This window comes from Bos mutus, chromosome 20 (assembly GCF_027580195.1).
Source record: "Bos mutus isolate GX-2022 chromosome 20, NWIPB_WYAK_1.1, whole genome shotgun sequence".
NCBI lineage: Eukaryota > Metazoa > Chordata > Mammalia > Artiodactyla > Bovidae > Bos > Bos mutus.
The window spans coordinates 35,412,496-35,436,765 of NC_091636.1; the positions used below are offsets into that span (position 1 = coordinate 35,412,496).

General features: G+C 42.5%; 1 protein-coding gene and 1 long non-coding RNA gene across 5 annotated transcripts in view; one reads left to right on the plus strand and one right to left on the minus strand.

Moving 5' to 3' along the window:
* OSMR (oncostatin M receptor) overlaps nt 1-532 on the minus strand; it is a 67,807-nt gene extending 67,275 nt beyond the window's left edge. The window contains exon 1 of one of the 2 annotated variants that reach the window (XM_070357620.1): nt 228-532. The gene's annotated coding sequence lies outside the window, so the exon portion shown is untranslated. Of the gene's footprint in view, nt 1-16; nt 165-227 lie in introns of those variants that run through there. The other variant, XM_070357621.1, reaches the window with a different exon arrangement.
* LOC138984199 (uncharacterized) overlaps nt 1-24,270 on the plus strand; it is an 86,033-nt gene that overhangs the window by 559 nt on the left and 61,204 nt on the right. For 2 of the 3 annotated variants that reach the window (XR_011461465.1, XR_011461464.1), the window contains exon 2: nt 2,951-3,080. This is a non-coding gene — a long non-coding RNA (uncharacterized lncRNA). Of the gene's footprint in view, nt 1-2,950; nt 3,081-3,718; nt 6,372-24,270 lie in introns of those variants that run through there. The other variant, XR_011461466.1, reaches the window with a different exon arrangement.

Consider the following 24,270-nt stretch of genomic DNA (forward strand, 5'->3'; position numbering starts at 1 on the left):
ATGAGTAGTTACGCACCCGGCCGCGGGTCACCGGCGAGGACCCCTCGAAACCCCTTCTCGGGGCAGAGCGAACCCCCCAGCCCAAGCAAACGCGAGGCCTCGGGGCACCGAGCAGGAGAGCAGAGTGCTGAACTCCGGGCCGCGTCCAGACGGCAGGGGCCGGCGGAGAATCCACCGAGGGAGGCGGCGCGCGCGGAGGCGAGCGGGGCGCGCGGTCGGGTACTCACCCCGCGGGCCGAGGGCTCCGCGAGCCGGGCCGAGTCGTCGGCGGCTGGGCTGCCGAACCGCGGTGCGAGACCCGGGAGAGCGCGGGTGCGGACGTGCAGGGCCGGCCCCGCGCCTGGCCTATGAATCAGCTGCGGGGCGCGCGCCCAGGGGCGGGAATTACGGGAAAGCCGCGGGGGAGGGCAGAGGGCCGAGGACTTTTGCAATTTCCCGTCTCGCTGCGCACTCTTGGCACTCTTGGGCCCCACAGGAATTCTCTTCCTTTGGGTCCCCCGGGGGGAGAGCGGATGGGACCCTGCAGAGGTGCGGGACCCCGGGCCTCGGCGGCCGGGCGGGGACCGGTGGGAAAGGAAGTGGGCGAGGCCTGGGAAGGAAAAGTGGAAACCGAAAACGGCGGGCCGGGCACCCGGGCGGGGGCTCCGGCCCCCGCAGGCTGGCCACCCGGGCGGGAGCAGAGCGGAGCGAAGCGGGTGGGATCCCGCGGGGCCACTTGTTATCCCGGCCTGGAGGCACACCCCCTGGGCTTCCCGGCAGAGATTCTTTGGGCACACACAAGCGCTCCAGGCAAACTTCCGACTGTGTGGGGTTCAGAGCAATAAAATTTGAGTTCTAGGATCCTGGTTCGCGTTCCTCCCTAGAAACTCCCTGGCAGATACAGTTGTCCTTGCAGTAACTGTCCCATAGCCTTACACAAAGAGCTATGTGTGCTATAACGTGGCTTACTTTTTCTCTTAATAATGCCATTTAATCTTTGAAATACGTATTCAAATACAGGGCCCTTGAAATGCATATTTGCCCTCTCTTCATAGTTACATGGGGGCTTACCTGGTGGTACAGTCGGTAAAGAATCCGCCTGCAATGCAGAAGAGCCTGGTTCCATCCCTGAGTGTGGACGATCCCCTGGAGAAGGAAATAGCAACCCACTCTAGTATTCTTGCCTGGGAAATCCCACGGACAGAGGAGCCTCGCAGGCTACACAGTCCATGGGGTTGCAAGAGTTCGACAAGACTTAGCCACTAAACCACCACCACCAAGTTGTATGATGGACTAGCTAAAGGCATACCCACCTGGGGTCTGGTATGGAAACCATCTAAATACAGCTGCTGTGGTGCTGCCTTTGGACCCAGAGGGAGATTGGTGGGGCTGGGGTGTTGGACAGGGGTGCCCTGCAGCTCTGAAGTCTTGTCCATGGGACCTGGCTCTGGGCGACTAAGACTGATGAGATTCAGGTGCTGCAAAGTACCACAGTGATTGGGAGAACTAGGAGTAATGGAGAAGGACCACCCATGAATCGTATCTTAAGAATCACTTCTTGAATTGACTGAATGGCTCAAAATGTCAGAATCAGTCCAAATGATTTTATGTTTAAAGCCCAAATACTTTTATGTTTGTCCACGTTTATAGCTCCTCCCAATGCCATCCCAGGGAAAGAGTTCTTTTTAGATAGGTTGTGTCTGATGATGCCAGGAAGACCATGGTGCATACAGTAAATATTTAATGATAATGAAGGTAAAGGTACTCTTGTCTAAATAAATGTAAGGTACTTTGCCACACCTCTCATTAAGGGTTTTAAAGAGTCCATTAGTTTAGCCATCTGGCTATGGAAGCTCTGTCAAACCAGGTCCTGAGGGTGAGGAAGGCTTTCTGATTGACTTTTTCATAGCGTGAAAAAAAAAAAAATAGTGTGATGAATTTCTGCAAAGTGAGTCTTAAGTTGCTTTGGGTTCCTCTAACAATTGAAAGAAACTGAGTTGCAAAATATTCCCTGCTGTTGGTTCAGGACCCTCCAGTCCCCTGGTGAAATTCTAAATTGGCCCCCTTACACAAAGGTCAAGGAGAGGCCGGCCCATTCAGATTGGTTCAGTTCAGTTGCTCAGTGTGTCCGACTCTTTGTGACCCCATGGACATGGACAGGGGCTTCCCTGTCCATCACCAACTCCCAGAGCTTGCTCAAACTCATGTCCATTGAGTAAGTGATGCCATCCAACCATCTTATCCTCTGCCATTCCTTTCTCCTCCTGTCTTCGATCTTTCCCAGCATCAGGGTCTTTTCAAATGAGTCAGTTCTTCACATCAGGTGGCCAAAGTATTGGAGTTTCAGCTTCAGCATCAGTCCTTCCAATGAATATTCAGGACTGATTTTGTAGGTGGCAGTTTAAATAAGCAAGGAACTTACATAGGAGGCTTGTCTCCCACAGTAGCAAGATGAATACATCTCCACATCTCCTCACCCAGCTGCCAGAATCTTAAAAGTTATATAGAAGCCTTAATGGGGTTCAGTCCTGTGTACAGACCCCATGATCTTAATAACACATTGTTCTGTCAAGGTTGCATCCTTGAAAATGGCTCCTGGTACAGATACAGCCAGCAGAACATATATTCCAAGGACAGGGGAGGGGATAAGGAGGCTCTGATTGTCTGGGGTTGGAGGGTCAACCAGAGGGGACATCCTCTCGATGACATCCTTCCACAGGTGTCCACATAAAATTCACTTATTTTGTGCACCATTCTAATTCCTTGCATATACTCCTCTTTCTAGAGACTAGTTAGTATAGCATCTGTAAATCTGTGATCATTCCCTTAGGATGATGTGTTAGGTTGAATAGTGTCGTCCAAAAATTCATGTCCACCCAGAATTTCAGAATATGACCCCATTTGGAAATATAGATTTTGCAAATTTCATCAAGTTGAGCCTGAATTAACCCAATGCCTTTTATTCTTATAGGAAGAGGAAAATGTGGACACAGAAACCCAGGAGGAACACCATGTGATTCCTGAGGCAGAGATTGGAGTTATTCTGCCTCAAGCCAAGGAATGCCAAGGATCACTGGCCAGCAGCAGAAGCCAGGAGAAAGGTACAGAGAAGTATGGTTTTCAGCAGAGTTTAATATGTTGTCAAAACAAAGAACATTAAACAAGTCAGGGATACATTCCTTTAAGGTTTCAAAAAAACAAAAAAAACACAAAAAAACAGATCAACACGTACACAGGGAGTTCGGATGGCCTTGGCACCTGGAAAGGGAGTCTTGTTATTGAACGAGTATCAGCCCTGGTATCCCAGGAATGGAGGCGTTTAATGATGCATTTAATCTTTATTTTTAACATGGACATTCTTCTGGTCAGTGCTCCCTTTTCTTTCATAATTAAAGCAGATGGACAATGTATTTTTTTTCTGAATTTTTTTTTAATTGAAGGATAATTGCTTTACAGAACTGTGTTGGTTTCAGCCAAACATCAATATGAATCAGCTGTAGGTATACATGTGTCCCCCTCCCTCTTGAACCTCCCTCCCATCTCCGCCCCCACCCCACCCCTCTAGGTTGTTACAGAACTCCTGTTTGAGTTCTCTGTGTCAGAGACAGGCTGCATTAGTTAGCATTAAATTCAGGTTAACTTGTGTATAAGCCAGAATGACTTCCCTAAATACCTCAATATGCAAAAATTTCCTTTAATCATTTCCCTGTCCCTTTTTCATTCTCTGTCTGTCTCCTAGATGTTGGCCTGTCCCAGGGCTCCATCGTTGATTCTCTCCTCTGAATCCACAGTCTCCCGAATGATCATGTCCATGCTTCTGATTTCCATGGTCACTTGTGCTCCGATGAACCTTGAATCTTCCTCTCCATTGCAATTATTTCATCTGAACTACAGACCAACTTATTTGTACATCAAAATCAATATGTTCAAGTTCAAATGCTTCAGTTTTCCACCTTTGATTCTCTTATATTAAGTGAATGCCCCAACATTTAACTCAGATACCAAATCAAAAAACCTGGGAATGATTCTTGATCCATCCTTCCTCATGTTTCACCAGAAAGTCTCATATATGTAACTATTGTTGTCAAAATCTTGGCCCCCTGTCCACCGGTGCCAGTAAGAATACGGAAACAGAGTTTGGAGGAAATAGAAAAATGGCTTTATCTTTGCCCAGCAAAGGGGAATACATAACAGGCTAGCACCTCAAGTACTGCACCCCATCTCTTGGGAATAGAGAGAGGTTTTATATCCTCATGAAGGTCTAGCATTTTTATTCTTTCTTTGCAAAGTTTCAAAACAACTACAGCTGGCCTGAGGCAACTCAGCAACTGGGTCTGGTTTCCCTGAAATAATTGGCCCGTGGCCTTTTTTTCTGAAATGCAGAATGCTCCAAGCGATTGTAAGGGAACAAGAATGCCAGGTGTGGGGTATAATCAATACGGAGTCAGAGAGTAATTAGCTTTGTGAAGGACAAGCCCAACTTCAAGTGTTTGTTAGTAGTAACAGCTAAAGAATGACCAAGATTGTTTAACTCTTGCAAGCCTGTTTGGCTTGTATGTGTGAAAGGCCATTCACTCATTTCCATTTTTGCTGCAACACTATGGCAGGAGAGACATGAGTGGAATGTTAGTTAGCCTTACCCTATCCAGTTTCTCAGGGGAAATACAGTCCTATAAGTATCAGGAATATTACATAGATCTGTCTATGGATGTAGATATGGAAGAGAGCATGGCAACCCACTCCAGTATTCTTGCCTGGAGAATCGCCATGGACAGAGGAGCCTGGTGGGCTACAGTCCATGGGGTCAACAAAGAGTCGGACACGACTGAAGCAACTTAGCATACACATAGATATAGACGTATGAAATCATCTATGTAAGCTGTGAAATATAAATTATTATTCTATTTGTTAAACTGCTACAAGTATCTATAATTACATATTTGGCAGTATTTGATAACCAGACTGATGGAATTTGAAGGAATTGGGAGTTTTCTGAAGAAAGTGGCTTCATCAATAAGTAGTGGATGATGATTTACAATTACCTTCATGGATAAGAATTCTCTATTTCTTTTTGGATGTTATCACATTTGATATATTAAAGATTCACTTTTAGGTTTTAAAGCATGCTTCTGTGGTTATGATTGTTGGTGACATTGGCATTATTTCTAAGAAAACAATGGAAATTAAAATGTTATTTGGTAAATGTATTCTTATATTGCAAAAAACAAAACAGGAATTTTGAAAAGTTTCTAATCTAAAATATATCATAAATCTTGACTAACTAAGAGACAGTTATCATTTCCAAATGTGTATGTTTTTTAAAAAAATCAAAAGCAAACAAAAAAGGGAGCTGACAATGACAAAGCAAGATGTTAAATATTATAGAGCCACATGGAGCTTTCATATTTTAGAATTTCAGAAGATTCCTTTAAGTACTTAAGTATGAATTGTTTTCCTTCAGTGTCTGTTAAGTGGATTTAAGTGAGGGATAACAGCATCCTTAATAGTTCTAAAGGAGTTTCTTGGTTGAACTAAATGTTAGTGGAAGATTGGTTGAAGGATTGATTGCTTCTACACATTCCACCCTCTCCTGCGTATTCCAATAGTTTTCACACCTTATTCCAGATATCATCAGAAACCAGACCATAGAAGTGTTAGTCGCTCAGTTGTGTCTGACTCTTTGTGATTCCGAAGACTGTAGGCTGCCAGGGTCCTCTGTTTATGGAATTCTCCAGGCAAGAACACTGGAGAGGGTTACCATTCCCTTCTCCAGAGGATCTTTCTGACCCAGGGATCCAACCCAGGTCTCTTGCACTGCAGGTGGATTCTTTACCGTCTGAGCCACCAGGGGAGCATTTTGGATTTTTTTCTTTTTTTTCTTTTTGCTCCATGGGCTTTAGAGATACTGTTGAATATGTGTTTGCTTGGATAACTGCTTTTATTCTTTTGGCCTGTGGTTATGGAGATTAATAAAAATGAGCATAGTAATTAATACTACAGGACAGACCATTAATCCAGTCAGGAAGGAAGTACTTTGAGGGAGAGTCAGGTGGGAACTTTGGAAACTTTTGAAAATGATTTGCTAACCTTGACCTAAAATAAAACTATAGTCATGTTTGTATTGATATTTAAACAGCATCTCTTATTGAGAGCATGTAGTTGGAAGTTTTTTAAAAAGTACATTCTCTGCATTTTAATTTGATAGAGGGTGTTTAGCACACTTACATTTAAGGTAATTATTGATATGACTGAGTTAAACCTATCACTTTTCTATATGTTTTCTCTTTCATTCTCCCTGCTTTTTGTCCTTCTGTTTCTCCTTTTCTGCCTTCTTTTACATCATTTGAATTTTTAAAAGAATTTTATTTTAAATTTGCCTTTTGGGTTTTTGTTGTTCCTCTTTACAGAACTTTTTGGTATGTGGCCTAATGGATTAAGATATACATCTTTAATTTTTACTGTTTGCTTGAGATAATATTAAACCACTTCACCTACCAGGTCCATTTAACCATGCTTCTTGTCCTTTATGTTATAATTATAAAATGTATTATGTTTATGACAAGATAAAACTGGCATGCAATATGTATTTTAAAGAAATTAAGAGGAAAAATAGTCCTTTCTATTTACATGTTTACCTTTACCCCAGTGTTCTTCAGTCTTCCCAGAGAGCCGAGTTTTCATCTGTTCTTGTTTCCCTAAGCCTGAAGGATTTCCTTTAGCATTTTCAAGTGCAGATATGGAGATACACTCTCTTAGTCATGTGTGTGTGTTTAATGTCTTTACTTCATCTCGTCCAGCTTCCCTGGTGACTCAGATGGTAAAGAATCTGCAATGTGGGACACCCGGGTTGGATCCCTGGGTTGGGAAGATCCCCTGGAGAAGGGAATGGCAACCCACTCCAGTATTCTTGCCTGGAGATTCCCATGGCTAGAGGAGCCTGGTGGGCTGTAGTCCATGAGGTCCGAAAGAATCAGACATAATTGAGTGACTGACACTTCACTTCATCTCATGCTTGAGGGATGTTTTTGCTGGGTATAGGATATGTGCTTGACAGCTTTTACCTTTCAAACTTTTAAAATGTTGTTCTGTGATTTTCTGATCTCTATTGTTTCTGTTGACAAGTTGTCAATTATTCAAATTATTATTCCCCTGTATATATAATCTGTCATTTTTCTCTCGTTGCTTTCAATATCTTTTCTTTCTTTTTGGTTGTCAGTATGACAATGATGTGTTTAGAGATTTTTTAAAAATTAGTATCATTATCCATCAGGCTTGACATTTGTTGAGCTTCTTGAATTTGTAAATTTATGTCTTTGACCAAATTTGAGAAATTCTCAGCTAGTGTTTCTTCACATTTTTTTTTTCTACTCTTATCTTTCTCATCTCTCTCCTAGAATCCAGTTACTCATATGTTAGACCTTTCCCTTCATATAGTCCCAAATGCCCTTGGACTTTATTGTTTTCACTTTTTTTCTTTGTGTTTTTTAGACTGGAAAGCTTCTATCAAACTTTATTTAAGCTTATTGACTCCTCTCCTCTCATCTTAGTTTTGTTATCAAATTCATCTACTAAATTTTGTATGATAGGCAGTGTATATTTCAGTTCTAAATTTTTCTTTTTTATATATATTTTCTATATCTTTCCTGATATTTAGTGGCCTAATGGATAAGGCACTGGCCTCCTAAGCCAGGGATTGTGGGTTCGAGTCCCATCTCGGGTGGGGGTGGATAAACCACAGAAAGTTCTCCTTTGCTGGACTTCCCCAATGGCTCAGAGGGTAAAGCATCTGCCTGCAGTGCAGGAGACCCAGGTTCAATTCCTGGGTCAAGAAGATCCCCTGGAGAAGGAAATGGCAACCCACTCCAGTACCCTTGCCTGGAAAATCCCATGGATGGAGAAGCCTGGTAGGCTGCAGTCTATGGGGTTGCAAAGAGTCAGAAACGACTGAGCGAATTCACTTCACTTCACTTCACTTCCTGATATTTACTATCCTTTAGCTCATGCCAGGCATATTTTCCTTTACCTCATTTAGCATAGTTCTAATTACTGCTTTTAGAGCATGACTTGGTTATTCTAACATCTAGACATCTTAGAATCAGGCTGTATTGACTGTGGCTCAAATGAGAACGTATCGCATTTCCTGGTTTGTTTATTTATTTTTGTATTGTCAAGTAATTTTGGATTACAACTGGACATTGTAAACATTATGCTATGAAAATGAGTTCTATTACATTCCTCCAGTGACATTGATTTTCTTTTTAAAATGGGCAGTTAATGTGGTTAGGGGCTTCCCCATGGCTCAGCAGTAAAGAATCTGCCTACTGTGCAGGAGATGCAGGAGATGTGGGTCCAATCCCTGCATTGGGAAGATCCCCTGGAGGAGGAAATGGCAACCCACCCCAGTATTCTTGCTGGGAAAATCCTATGGATAGAGGAGCCTGCGAGCTACTCTCCATCATAGGGTCACAAAAAGTCAGGCATGACTGAGCGACTGAGCAGCTGCAGAATGTGGTTAGATTCAAACTGCAAACAAGATATTGATTGCAGTAGTAGCAGCTCAAATCCAAATTCACTGTTTTGTGGGGGCTTGTTTTTATCTAGGCTGTTTTGAATTCTGTCTTGCACAGTCATGATTCATAGCTTATCAATGATGTAAGTTTAAGCACAGAATATAAGCTTTTTCCTCTCTAGCTATTTCTTTTCTGCTGTTTCTCACTTTATTTTCCAAACAATGTGTTTGCATCAAACTCTGAGCTCTGATTCTTCAAGCCAGAAATATTGTAAATTTTCTAACAGAGTTTTAGTTACCCTCACACTGCACAAGACTTGTGGGGTCTCAAGCTAAGGGCCATAAAATATGGGAAACTCACTCCATACTCTTTCCTTTGTTCCAAGTGTTAATTCTCTTCCAGAATCTTACTGTTTTTGTCAATTCTCCACTGCTTTTTATGTGTTTTTTATTTGTATTTTTCCTAGTGTTTGATATTGTTGTATGTAGGAGGGGCAGTTTAATGAGAGCTCCTCAGCTATGACCAAAAGGACACTCCCTACAGTTATATTTTGAAGCACTAAATGATGAAGTTATTGGGAGAAAATACAAGGAACTTGTTTTTTTTTTCCCACTTTCCTAGGGTAGATTTCTCCCTCAAACAAAATATTCTTCTGAAACAATCCAGTTTTTCAAAAGATTCAAATATTTTTGCCTTAGACTTCAATCTGGAAACTGCTGAAAGCCTGCTGGAATTGTATAAGGCTAATCTATTAACTTAAACGTCATGTTAAAATAAAAATGAGTGCTAATAACATGATGAAAAAGTAACAGTGTTAGCCTCTCAGTTGTGTCCAACTCCTTGTGACCCCATGGGCTGTAATCTGCCAGGCTCCTCTGTCCATGGCATTCTCCAGGCAAGAATACTGGAACAGGTAGCCATTCCTTTCTCCAGGGTATCTTCCCAACCCAGGGATCGAACCTGCATTTTTTGCATTGCAGGCATATTCTTTACCATCTCAGTCACCAGGGAAGCTCATATAAGACAATACTACCAAGGAAACAGTTTGGGGAACGAAAGGAGGATTGGTGAAACTTGTCCTTGAATTTCCTGTGAATTTTGTTGAAATGCCAAAAACAAAATTTATTTGAGGGAGTTATGAAGGCAATGGCACCCCACTCCAGTACTCTTGCCTGGAAAATCCCATGGATGGAGGAGCCTGGAAGGCTGCAGTCCATGGGGTCGCTGAGGGTCGAACATGACTGAGCGACTTCACTTTCACTTTTCACTTTCATGCATTGGAGAAGGAAATGGCAGCCCACTCCAGTGTTCTTGCTTGGAGAATCCCAGGGATGGGGGAGCCTGGTGGGCTGCCGTCTCTGGGGTCGCACAGAGTCGGACACAACTGAAGCGACTCGGCAGCAGCAATGGTAAGGTTTATCTTTATCTGGTGATTCCATGTGTGTTTAAATTTCATCTAGACTAAAATGAATACTTCCTAAAGTTATTCACCTTTATATCCAATCTTGTCAGCTTTTAAAATGTAGGTTCTTTCATTCAATTCTAACATAACAGCAATTATTTAATGATGCTTAGTCACTGTGGAATAAAACTCTGGTAATTTCCACATTCTCAGGGCATTTTTTTGAAAACAGGCCAGGGAGAAATGTTCATTCAAGTTCAATACAAAATAATCAAGCTAAATTAAAAAAACCCAAGAAGGAAAAAAATGTTATTAATGTTACTAGATTTTGTAGCAAAAATAATCATAAAAATAGTTTTCTTAGAAATTACTGGAACATGATGCCTAAACATGAAAGTATAAATGTTTCAGAAAAGAATGAATACAGACCATTTCCTTTGAAAATACCCCTTCTTTTCAGGAAGAAAAAAGTAATAATATTCACTTAGCTGGAAATGTAGACTTACAAATATTCATAGTTGCAAAATTGTAACACACACAGATGCTCATTAGAAAAACACTGTGGGGGAAATGGGGTGATGGTAGGAAAAACACTGTAATAACAAAAACTAGTAAAAAACTGAAGATTATCCAATAGAAGACTACTGAAAATGCTATGATTCATCCTTTCAAAGGAAAGGAAGGAAGATTATGTGCTTTATCAGCTGCTGTGGAAATATGTCCAAGATAGTCAATTAAGTCAAAAAAGAGTCAGAAATGTGTATGTGGCATGTCCATTTATCTATTTAATTTGTTAATGTTTATGGCATATATGGAGAAGGCAATGGCACCCCACTCCATGGATGGAGGAGCCTGGTAGGCTGCAGTCCACGGGGTCGCTAAGAGTCGGACACGACTGAGCGACTTCTCTTTCACTTTTCACTTTCACGCATTGGAGAAGGAAATGGCAACCCATTCCAGTGTTCTTGCCTGGAGAATCCCAGGGATGGGGGAGCCTGGTGGGCTGCTGTCTATGGGGTCTCACAGAGTCGGACACGACTGAAGCGACTTAGCAGCAGTAGCAGCAGCATGGCATATATGCATGAGCATATTTGGAGGAGGATTACAAGAAATTTCGTGACTGTGGATGTTCTTGGGGAGAAGGGCAAAAATGGGGGGTAATGTGTAGGGGAAGGCTTGTAGTTTTTCACTTTAGACCTATCTGTGCGGATTCGTTTTTTTTAATCATTTGTTTTTATTTTTTATGGTAATATCTTTAAAAATCAAAGAATATGAGAAGCCACATTTGTTATTTTAGGGGGGAGGTTGTTCTGTTCAAGTTATAATCAATTATAATCTCTTTAGGGATATAAAAGAAATAAAATTAATTGCCTCTGGGGAAGACAACTGAGGGACAGAGGGGAGAGTTTTAACTCTTCCTTTTCATATCGTTTGAATTTTTATCCATATAATTATGTTACTTAGTAAAGGCTGCAGTCCATGGGGTCTCTGAGGGTCAGACACGACTGAGTGAATTCACTTTCACTTTTCACTTTCATGCATTGGAGAAGGAAATGGCAACCCACTCCAGTGTTCTTTCCTGGAGAATCCCAGGGATGGGGGAGCCTGGTGGGCTGCCGTCTATGGGGTCGCACAGAGTCGGACACAACTGAAGCAACTTAGCAGCAGCAGTAAAATATTAAATTTTTAAAAAATGCAACGATTAACAACAACAAAAATGGGACACTGGTCTGAAGTGTTGCCTGTGAGTTGTACATGTCAACCAGTGGGCTTCATCCGGAGTAAACAGTCAGAATTGTGTTCCATGCAACCTGCATAGCATGCATGCTGTCCAGCACTTGTCTGAGAATATGGGCTCTTAGCAGCTGTTTTAGACTTTGGCTTCTTAGAACTAGGGGAACTAGAGCCCCTAACCCACAGGGAGCTGGGTTGGGGCACAGACCCTCCCATGGAAAAGTGGGCCCTGTTTCAGAAAGTCTATGGCCAGATACCTCAGCTTCAGGGGTTGTCCCCCAGATAATGCTGTTTATCTCTTTCCATACATTCTTTTTTTTTTTTTTTCTTTAATTGGAGGTGGTGGTTTTTGCCATACATTCATGTGAATCAGCCATGGGTGTACATGTGTTCCCTGTCCTGACCCTCCCTCCCACCTCCCTCCCCATCCCATCCCTCAGGGTCATCCCAGTGCACCAGCCCTGAGCACCCTGTCTCATGCATCAAACTTGGACTAGCGATCTATTTCACATACGATAATATACATGTTTCAATGCTATTCTCTCAAATCATCCCACCCTCGCCTTCTCCCACAGAGTCCAAAAGTCTGTTCTTTACATCTGTGTCTTTTGTTGTCTCTCACATAGGGTCAGCGTTACCATCTTTCTAAATTCCATATATATGCATTAATATACTGTATTGGTGTTTTTCTGACTTACTTCGCTCTGTATAATAGGCTCCAGTTTCATCCACCTCATTAGAACTGATTCAAATGTATTCTTTTTAATGGCTGAGTAATACTCCATTGTGTATATGTACCACAGCTTTCTTATCCATTCAGCTGCCGCTGGACATCTAGGTTGTTTCCATGTCCTGGCTATTATAAACAGTGCTGTGATGAACATTGGGGTACACGTGTCTCTTTCAATTCTGATTTCCTCAGTGTGTATGTCTAGCAGTGGGATTTTTTTTTCCATATACTCTTAATCTTTACAGAGTGAAGTAAGTCAGAAAGAGAAAAGCAGTTATCGTATAATAACGCATATATATGCAATCTAGAATGATGGCACTGATGAAGCTATTTGCAGAACAGCAATGGTGACACAGACATTAAAAACAGACTTATGGACACGGCTAGGGGAGGGGAAGAAGCAGAGGGTGGGAGGTGTGGAGAGAACAAGATGGAAACATATACTACCATATGTAAAATAGATAGCCAATGGGAATTTGCTGGGGCTTTGTAACAGCCTAGAAGGGTGGGAGGTGGGAGGGATGTTCCAGTGGGAGGGAACATGGGTAAACTTATGGCTGATTCAGGTTGATGTTTGGTAGAAACCAATGCAGTACCGTAAAGCAATTATCCTTCAATTAAAAATAAGTAAAATTTTAAAAACACAATAATATTACAAAAGTTAAAAAAATAGTTCTCTGTAGAAAACTATACAATTATGGGAAAATATGAAGAAGAAAATAATCACTATCTGCTTATTTAAAACAGGAAAAAACTCCAGTGCTATACTGCTTAGTTATTTTAGCAACATAATTGCACATAACCAATTTGTTGCTCTTTACTTACAAATGGAAAGTTGGAAAAAACTTGCAGGTCTTTCACTCACATATGTACTTCACTGGGCTCTGTGCAGCAATGCAAAGAGGTTTGTTTCTCATTGAAGTCATAGTCTGATGCTAGTCGAGCTGTCTTTTCTGTTCCAAGTGGTGAGTCGAGGATAGAGGCTGCTTCCCGGTTATCACCTTGCATCTGGAACACGTGGCTTCCACACGTACTTGCAGCAACGAAAGAGGCCAAGAGGTTGGCATGGGTTGACTTTAAGGCCGGGGCCAGTCACTTTCACCCAGCACTGGCTGGAACTCAGTCACATGGTCTAGCCAAACCGCAAGGGAGGCTGGGAAGTGGAAGCAGCCTATGGGCCCAGGAAGAGGAAACAGGAGCTTGAGTGGGTGGAAACATTGTCTGGACACAGAAGGAAGCTGCTTATTATAATAAATTATGATATATCTTTGTAATAGAATATCATTCAGCCATTGAAAATCAGGTTTCAGAATGTATTTAATGACAGGCTGATGCAAATGATAAAAATGAAAAGGCAAGATACAGAATCTTATGATTCTTGTTTTGGAAAAAACATAGTATTTATACATTATATGTATGCCTATAAATATAAACTAGAAGGAAATAGATGATATGTTCTTTGCAGTTATCTTTAAATGGAAGGGTGATAGTCTTTTTTATATACTTTTGAAGAAATTGTTAATTGTCTTCAGTGATCATGTATTTCTTTAAAAAGAAGTATGTATAATCTGAAAAACTCTTTTAAAGTGGAAAAGAAATCCTTACGTTATCTGAAACTAGAGCTGACACTTAAAATTCCCTTATAAGTTGCTACAGACTATGAATTTGAAGTTATGCTAGGACTTCAAATCAGCAGAGGGCCACTGTCTGCTTCAGTGCTTATTTTTCCTTTGGCATCGATACTAGCCAAACTCCCTGTTTTACACATTAATTGTAGTCAGAATCCTATATTCCATTTATTCTTTTGGCAGGGAGAAGCCACATCTGAAACCTATCTTTGTCAATTGTAACACTTTTTGAGTAGCATCTATTTGCTGACCAGAGCAAGTAAGCAAACCCGGTCTGGGCTTGCAGGAGGTTTTCATCTACAGCAGACAGTGCTACCATAGCTACAGGCTCCATCACAAAACTAGGAAAGGAGAGCAGTTTCACGGAGTGAACAGTCCTTGTGAGAAGACAGCCCCAGGGTTTGGAAGAGAAAGAGGACTGGGCACAGGGGGCTGTGCATTCCGGTAGGACAGGGCTAGGCGGAAACCATATTTCCTTGCACAGGGAGACTTTGTGGATTAAAAGAAAATACATATCAGCTTTAACATCCATATAAGGCAAAGAATGGGGCTTCCCAGGTGGCACAGTGGTAAAGAATCTACCTGCCAATGTAAAAGACACAGGTTCGATCCCTGGGGCGAAAGATCCCTTAGAGAAGGAAATGGCAACCCACTCCAGATTTCTTGCCTGGAGAGTTCCATGGAAAGAGGAGCCTGGCGGGCTACAGTCCATGGGATTGCAAAGAGTCAGACATAGCTGAGCATGTACTCACAGGGCAAAGAATAATAACAAGATAGGAAGAGACAAAGTACAGAAACTCATTAAAAACAGATGTTCTCCATATGTATTTTAAATCCATCATGTTAGAAAAATGTACAAAATTGATCATGTCCAGTGTTAATGAGAATGTGGGTCAACAGTTAATTCTCAAATGCTGTTGGGAGTATAAGTTAGCCTATGCATTATCAAATGTATGTGTCCTTTGATGGAGAAATTGAACATCTGAGGTAGCTCACTCAGCTGAAATAATGTGGGTGAACGTGTAAAGCCTCTGCTGTCCACTTTCATAACCAAACCTGTGAGGTATGTTGTTTAGCCGCTCAGTAGTATCCAACTCTTTGCGACCCCATGGACTGCAGCACCCCAGGGACAGGCTTCCCTGTTCTTCACCATCTCCAGGTTTACTCAAACTCATGTCCATTGAGTCTGTGATGCCATCCAATCATCTCATCCTCTGTCATCCCCTTCTCCTGCCTTCAATCTTTCCCAGCACCAGGGTTTTTTCTAATGAGTCGGCTCTTCCCATCAGGTGGCCAAGGTATTGGAGCTTCAGCATCAGTATCAGTCCTTCCTATGAATATTCAGGGTTGATCTCCTTTAAGATTGGCTGGTTGGACCTCCTTGCAGTCCAAGGGACTCTCAAGAGTCTTCTCCAAAACCACAGTTCAAAAGCATCAATTCTTTGGTGTTTAGCCTTCTTTATGGTCCAACTCTCATATCCATACATGACTACTGGAAAAACCATAGCTTTGACTGGATGGACCTTGGTCGGCAAAGTAATGTCTCTGCTTTTGAATACACTGTCTAGGTGTTACAACTGCCCTCAATCTCTTGGCAGGGGTAGTAAGGTCCAAAGCAGCTCAGCAAACCTGTCAGTTCAGTTGGACAAACTACAGAAAGAATGAGACCCGCAGGTGCCCTCTAGTGGCACCACTTTTTAGAGAACAGGCTCTTCAAGGAATGTTTCAAGCCTTCCCATGAAGGTGGCAAGACCTGTCTGACAGGGCTGGGCATTGATTCTTGGCCTCCCACCTTCCCACCCGCAGATTCTGGTACTAGCCAAGAACAGCACTTTGGCTTGGCTTTACCTAAAATGAGTTCGGGGTGTTTCCAAGGAGCTGCAACCTCAAATTTCTTCCTACTGGTGTGCCAATTCAGACAGCCAAGAGACCTGGCAGAATCCCTAAGGTGCTGTCTCGTGTGGCCCGCCACCCCCAACCCCGCCCTGCTCCATAAAGCCCAGGGACACGCTGGTAAAGCACCTCCCTAGAACAACTTAGGTTTCCAATTACTTCCTTGAAAATATGCTAATTAACTTGACATTGAGTTACACAAGAGTGAGCAAGTAAGGAAAAGATAATACAGGCAGGAAAGAATGGGAGGCCCCTAGAGAGCAACACTGATATTTGCAGAGTGCCTACTTGGTGCCAATTATCAGGGCTGCCACAGGTGCTGGGCCACCCACAGCTTGATGGTATTTCTGCACATTTGTAAAAAGTGGGTGCAGGGTTTGGCAGAGAGACGGAGCCTTTGTGTGAAGGCAGAAATGCTCTCCTCTCAGGCACAGGTACCTTCATGCTTAGGCACAACAATTTGGTGAGAGAAAAGGACTTAAGTTTAGTCCCCATTCACCCCCACCCCGTTGTCTCAGCACTTTGGAAAGTACACCCATGTCACAGGTGTATCAGCAGCCTTGCACATGTGATGCTGAAGGCATCTGGCCAAGGGAAGAGCAAGAGCTGAAAATCTAGGCCTGCTCTGCCGGCCAAGCCCTGAGTCATGTGTCAGTCTGGAGCCCTCGCCTTTGTGTAATAAGCACAAGGTGCCTGATGTGCTAGTGGCCCTGGGTCTCTGTTGTGTCATTCTTTAATAATCCTGTAAGGTAGGCAGAGATACGTTTCCTGTGAAGCTAATGACGTAGACTTTTCCAAGATCTAGGAGGCGTTCAAGCACTGATTCACACGGTCATGCTGCTGCTGCTGCTAAGTCGCTTCCGTCGTGTCCGACTCTGTGCGACCCCATAGACGGCAGCCCACCAGGCTCCCCCATCCCTGAGATTCTCCAGGGAAGAACACTGGAGTGGGTTGCCATTGCCTTCTCCAACGCGTGAAAGTGAAGTCGCTCAGTCATGTCCGACTCTTCTCGACCCCGTGGACTGCAGCCCACCAGTCTCCTTTGTCCATGGGACTTTCCAGGCAAGAGTACTGGAGTGGGGTGCCATTGGCTTCTCCTCACATGGTCATATTTTGTTCTAAAATTTGCAAAATAAAATCATTGAACCATAATCGCTTAAAACGATTGTCGCAGCAACTTTTGGATACAGGTACAAAATTATCTCCATCTTGTAACTGAGACACAGAAATGTTAATTAGCATTACTGTTAAGTGTTAGAGCTTGGATTTGTTGCAAACTAATTGATATGAATGCCAGAGGATCATGGAGAATATTGTTGCTAAGGAAGTATATTATTTCTAAGAGGTTTGTGACATTGTACAGGACACAGGGATCAAGACCATCCCCAGGAAAAAGAAATGCAAAAAAGCAAAATGGCTGTCTGAGGAGGCCTTACAAATAGCTGTGAAAAGACGAGAAGTGAAAAGCAAAGGAGAAAAGGAAAAATATATCCATTTGAATGCAGAGTTCCAAAGAATAGCAAGGAGAGATAAAAAAGCCTTCCTCAGTGTCAATGCAAAGAAATAGAGGAAAACAACAGAATGGGAAAGACTAGAGATATCTTCAAGAAAATTAGAGATACTGAGGGAACATTTCACGCAAAGATGGGCTCAGTAAAGGACAAAAATGGTATGGACCTGACAGAAGCAGAAGATATTAAGAAGAGGTGGCAAGAATACACAGAAGAACTGTACAAAAAAGATCTTCACAACCCAGATAATCACGATGGTGTGATCACTCACCTAGAGTCAGACATCCTGGAATGGGAATTCAAGTGGGCCTTAGGAAGCATCACTACAAACAAAGCTAGTGGAGGTGATGGAATTCCAGTTGAGCTATTTCAAATCCTAAAAGATGATGCTGTGAAAGTGTTGCACTCAATATGCCAGCAAATTTGGAAAACTCAGCAATGACCACAGGACTGGAAAAGGTCAGTTTTCATTCCAATCCCAAAGAAAGCCAATGCCAAAGAATGCTCAAACTACCACACAATTGCACTCATCTCACACACTAGTAAAGTAATGCTCAAAATTCTCCAAGCCAGGCTTCAGCAGTATGTGAACCGTGAACTTCCTGATGTTCAAGCTGGTTTTAGAAAAGGCAGAGGAACCAGAGATCAAATTGCCAGCATCCACTGGATCATCGAAAAAGCAAGAGAGTTCCAGAGAAAAACATCTATTTCTGCTTTATTGACTATGCCAAAGCCTTTGACTGTGTAGATCACAATAAACTTTGGAATTCTTCAAGAGATGGGAAACCAGACCTCCTGACGTGCCTCTTGAGAAACCTGTATGCAGGTCAGGAAGCAACAGCTAGAACTGGACATGGAAAAACAGACTGGTTCCAAATAGGAAAAGGAGTATGTCAAGGCTGTATATTGTCACCCTGCTTATTTAACTTATATGCAGAGTACATCATGAGAAATGCTGGGCTGGAAGAAGTACAAGCTGGAATCAAGATTGCTGGGAGAAATATCAATCACCTCAGATATGCAGATGACACCACCCTTATGGCAGAAAGTGAAGAGAAACTAAAAAGCCTCTTGATGAAGGTGAAAGAGGAGAGTGAAAAAGTTGGCTTAAAGCTCATCATTCAGAAAACGAAGATCATGGCATCTGGTCCCATCACTTCATGGGAAATAGATGGGGAAACAGTGTCAGAATTTATTTTGGGGGGCTCCGAAATCACTGCAGGTAGTGATTGTAGCCATGAAATTAAAAGACCCTTACTCCTTGGAAGGAAAGTTATGACCAACCTAGACAGCATATTAAAAAGCAGAAACATTACTTTGCCGACAAGGTCTGTCTAGTCAAGGCTGTGGTTTTTCCAGTGGTCATGTATGGATGTGAGAGTTGGACTATAAAGAAAGCTGAGCATTGAATAATTGATGCTTTTGAACTGTGGTGTTGGAGAAGACTCTTGAGAGTGCCTTGCACTGCAAGGGTATCCAACCAGTCCATCCTAAAGGAGATCAGTCCTGGGTGTTCATTGGAAGGACTGATGCTGAAGCTGAAACCAATACTGTAGCTACCTGATGCAAAGAGCTGACTCATTTGAAAAAGCCTTGATGCTGGGAAAGATTGAGGCCAGGAGGAGAAGGGGACAACAGAGGATGAGATGGTTGGACAGCATCACTGACTCGGTGGACATGAGTTTGGGTGGGCTCCGGGAGTTGGTGATGGGCAGGGAGGCCTGGCGTGCTGCAGCTTATGGCCAATGAGTTGGACACGACTGAGCGACTGAACTGAAGGAAACAGTGCTTCCAAGAGTATCCTACCAAGTCCTATTCATTCATGCCCCTGGTTCTCCAAATATCACAATCAATGAAAGACATCTTTGGATGTTATTTTAGGTCTGATAAGAGGCAGAGAACAACACATGAGACCAGAGGTCAGACCAGAAAGATGCAGTGGCTTCTGTGAAGCCAGCCCTAGATGTTGTCAGCCTGGCTAGTCCCTGTTTAGGCTCAGGGTAAACTTGTAGGTTCTTTTACTAAAAGGAAGAAAAGAAGATGGATATTGGGAGATTATTAGCAGTCTTTACCAACACGGCATCTGGTCCCATTACTTCATGGCAAATAGATGGGGAAACAATGGAAACAGTGACAGACTTTATTTTCTTGGGCTCCAAAATCACTGCGAATGATGACTGTGGCCATGAGATAAAAGACACTTGCTCCTTGGAAGAAAAGCTATGACCAAACTAGACAGCTTATTAAAAAGCGGACACATTACTTTGCCAACAAAACTCCATCTAGTCAAAGCTATGGTTTTACCAGTAGTCATGTATGGATATGAGAGTTGGCTGAGCGCCAAAGAATTGATGCTTTTGAGTTGTGGTGTTGGAGGAGATTCTTGAGAGTCCCTTGGACTGCAAGGAGATCAAACCAGTCAATCCTAAAGGAAATCAATAATGAATATTCATTGGAAGGACTGATGCTGAAGCTGAAGCTCCAATACTTTGGCTACCTGATGAGAAGAGCTGACTCATTGGAAAAGACCTTGGTCCTGGGAAAGATTGAAGGCAGGAGGAGAAGGGAATGACAGAGGACGAGACGGTTGGATGGCGTCACCCACTCAATGAACATGAGTTTGAGCAAGCTCCGGGAGTTGGTGATGGACAGGGAAGCTTGGCATGCTGCAGTCCATGGCGTCGCAAAGAGTCGGACATGACTGAGTAAATGAACAACAGCAAACAACACCATTAGGCCAAGAATGGTTTGCCTTAAAAACCTGTGAGTCCTGAGATCTGTGGGCACAATGTGAGAATTAACATGAACTGTATGGCAAAGCAGGTGAGCAAGAGTGTGAGATAGACCTTGTCAGGAGACAGTCAAGAGAGACAGGCTGCATGGGGCGAGGAGTGGGTGGAGCACAGTGAGCAATGGCAGCCGTTTCAGGGGAGTTTCTCACAGCTTTGGGCTCAGATAATCTGACAGAAATGATGCTGAATGGGCTTCCTATGTGATGCAGTGGTAAAAGAATCCACCTGCCAATGCAAGAGATGTGGGTTTGACCCCTGGGTTGGGAACATCCCCTGTAGAAGGGAATGGCTACCCACTGCAGTCTTCTTGCCTGGGGACTCCCATGGACAGAGGAGCCTGGTGGGCCATAGTCCATGGGGTTGCAAAGAGTCGGACACGACTGAATGATTGAACTGACCTGAACTGAACTGCAGTAGTCTTGCCTGGAAAATTCCATGGACAGATGAGCCTGTCGGGCTACAGTCCACAGAGTCATAAAGAGTAGGACACAACTGCACGACTGAGCACACACACAATCTGACAGGAAAATGCACACGGACTTTTGAAAGTAATTTCCCTTGACTCACAAGAAGACCTGGGAGACCCAAGAAAAGACCCCTTCATTTAGAGAATGAGGAAAAGATAATGAAAAAAAATGACAAAGACATTGAGGCTATCCCTAGTCTCCAACTTGACCAATCCACCAGTGGGGAATGATTCGCTATTACAAAGAACACACGGGTACTAACCACATCCTTCCCTCTTCTCTCTCAATCAAGGTGCTGTAAAGAGATGTACCATGGGAATCATTGCCTCTACCTTTTCATCTTTTCACCATTCAAATGGAACAGCCCCTGTCTGGTCTCCAGGGATATCATTATTGCCCAATTCAATCGATTCTTTATATTTTTGCATGGTGTTCCTCTACATCATTTAATCTAAGTGATTAACCCTTGACCTCTTCATATGGCCTCTTGTCACAATTTCTGGGTTACTAGGTTCTTCTAATTCTGTCTGACTTCATCTTCTCATTCCCCCCATTCCACCCTAAACTCCTCCTCCTCGGGATGGTGTGTTAGAGAGAGTAGGTTGGCAAGTAAGTTCTCTCAAGTCTCATTGCAAACTCCTCCTAGGTTTCAATGGCTGGAAAGCTAAATAGCTACGTGTCCCCAAGCCCCTTGCAACTAGCAGTCCAGACATGTTCTAGATTTTGCCAATCAGGTGGGCTCACATGGAAACCTGGGGAGAAACATAAAGAATCATGGAAACTTGGAGAAGAATTAGATCAAAGTATTTATCAAAATCGTAAGAAGGCTAAGTCTAAAGTAGGTTAAGAGTCACTGCTTTACACAGTGACTAGAAATGCATCTGCTCTTGGATTTCAGTTTCCTTGTGTATGTGGATGATTTTTATGTTACCTCTGAGGCAATAATGCTGTGTAACAGGCCATCACAGAGTTCAGTGACTTGCAAGAAGAACTCCTTGCAATTATTTTGCTCATAGGTGCTGCTGGTCGCCTGGGCTTGGCTTCAGGCTTGAGTGGGCTCAGATTTCCTCTGTGTGTTTTAGCATTCTCCCTGATGGAGAGTTACTCAAGGACATGTTCTTCCCATGGCAGATCACAGAAGCCTAAGAGAAGCCAAATCACACAAGCCCATTTAAAGCTTCTGCTCTCATCATTTCTGTTCACATTTTTGGCCAATGAGATTCACTTGGTTAAGTCCAAAGTCCATATGTAAGACAGTATCTTTGTTCCCTGATGGCTCAGATGGTAAAGAATCTGCCTGCAATGTGGGAGGCCTGGATTCAATCCCTGTGTCCAAAAGACCCCCTGGAGAAGGGAATGACTACCCACTCCAGTATTCTTGGGCTTCCCTGGTGGCTCAGTGGTAGAGAATCTGCCTGCAACGCAAGAGCCCCAGAGGACACAGGTTCAATCCCTGGGTTGGGAAGATCCCCTGGAGGAGAAAATGGCAAACTGCTCACTCCAGTATTCTTGCCTGGAGAATTCCATGGACAGAGGAGCCTGGCGGGCTACAGTCCATAGTGTCACAAAAAGCTGGACCCAACTGAAGCAACTTAGCACACACACATGGATTGGGAGAAGAAAGAAATTCATGTTTTCAAAAAAAAAGAATCAAATCTAGCCCAACTTCGAATGTAAATATTGAGCTTGGAATATTTCTCTTGGGCTCCAGACACTGTCTGTGGGATCTTTTCTGCGCTGGTGTTGCTTCCAAGGCTGCCTGCAAAGGTGCCCATGGCTACCTGTTTAGTAACTGCCAGTTTGCAGAACAAAGTAGGAAAAGTTAAAAAGAATGAGTTGACTTCTGCAGAGAAAGGGTGATCTAGAGAGGGGCTAGAAACTCATGTGTGTGGATGACTAAAGATTCCTTTAAGTACTGATGAAATTTAGCATTCAAAGCCTTCAGTGATTGGAAATTCCCTGGTGGTTATAGCCTTGTACTGCTTCTGCAGAGGGCACGAGTCTAGGGGAACTAAGATCCTGCATGGTGTACAACAGGGGGAAAAAAAGCCTTCAGTAATCAAATTTTTCAGTTTTCTGTCTCACAGTTCCTCCTCTTGAACCTTTTACTCTATGAGAATTACAACAAACAAAAGTAAACCCCAGTAGAAAAAAAAGAAAGGTCTTATGTGAATTACCGATATATTGTTAGAAAGAAACTAAATCTCTTTTGCCATTTGAAAACATAAAGTCAATGAACAGTCTGAAATAACTTATTATATGACTATGTTTTCAAATTAATCACCCCAATTAAATGTTAAAGTATTAATATTTTGATAAATTTTTCCTCTGGAAATTCATCTGATTTTGAGGTTTGTTTGTTTGTTTGTTTTTCTGTTGAAGAGATAAATAAGGAAGTTAAGAAGGCTCCCACCAACGTTTTATTAGGGCTTCTGCTAGGGTATATAATTGCTTCAGATGAAAATATGAAACCTCTGGAATAAGCTTTTTTGGGACAATCTATTAAAAAAAAATAGATGTATTCCTTCTTACTCAGTTGACTTCTCCCAAAGCAGTCTTCCCAGTTAAGCTGAGTCAGGAAAACCCCTGACTCAGAGGTGGACTCCTCCAAGGGGTGGAGGAGCCCAGCCCTGGAGCTTTCTGTGAGCCAAGGGATAAGATCCCTAGGATGAAATCCCCTTGGTCTTCGGCCAAGTTTTGTTTCTTTACCTTTTCAAGGGGCTCCCTGTGCCACCCATCAGAAAGATGAATTTATTTCAATCCTCTAGAGACGACATCCATGAAAACCACCAAAGCTCCCCAGCTTCTCACCTCAAGAGATCTAATTTTATTTTTTACAAACTTTGTATTATGGAAAATTTCAAATGTATACAAAATTAAAGAACAATGGCATATAAAATCCATGTGTCAGGCATTGTTTAATCACCCAGCTTAAACAATGATCTATTCCTATCCAGTCTTATGCCATTGCTATGTCTAGTCACTCTCTTTCATTCCACTGGATTGCTTTGAAGCAAATCTGAAACATTCTATCATTTCAATAGCAAATAATTTAATACCATCTGTAAAAGATAAGGGTTCCTTAAAAAAATCCAATATCATTTTCGGGATCAATATTACATATTAAATAAGCAAAATAGCAGAGCAGCTCCGTCCCTGAGATCTGCTGAAAGCCAGCCCTCGGCACAGTGGTTTATAAAAAAGAAAGAAAGAGTAATAAAGAAAAGAAAATATAAAAGGAAAACAAGTAAAAGCATAATGTATAAATTGCTGTTAAGGAGAAAATTTGTTTTTTGGTAAGACACCATTTATAACTATTTCAAATAACTGCAACAAATGATTTTCTGTGGGTATCAGAACATAAACCACAGAGGCATTAATCTATAAAACTCAGCACTGACCATATCACTTCAGCTACAGTAATCAAAATGGCTTGATTTTATTCATTTTAAATAAATTCAAAATAAGAGGTTTCATGCTCAGCTGCCAGTTTCTTAAATTCTTCCTATTACTATACTTGAATAATTTTCTAGGAATTATTCATCTTGAGAAAATTATCCTTCCCCCAATATCTTACTTAAAATGTCCTTTGAGCTCTACATTTTCCTGCAAAGCAACTTTCTT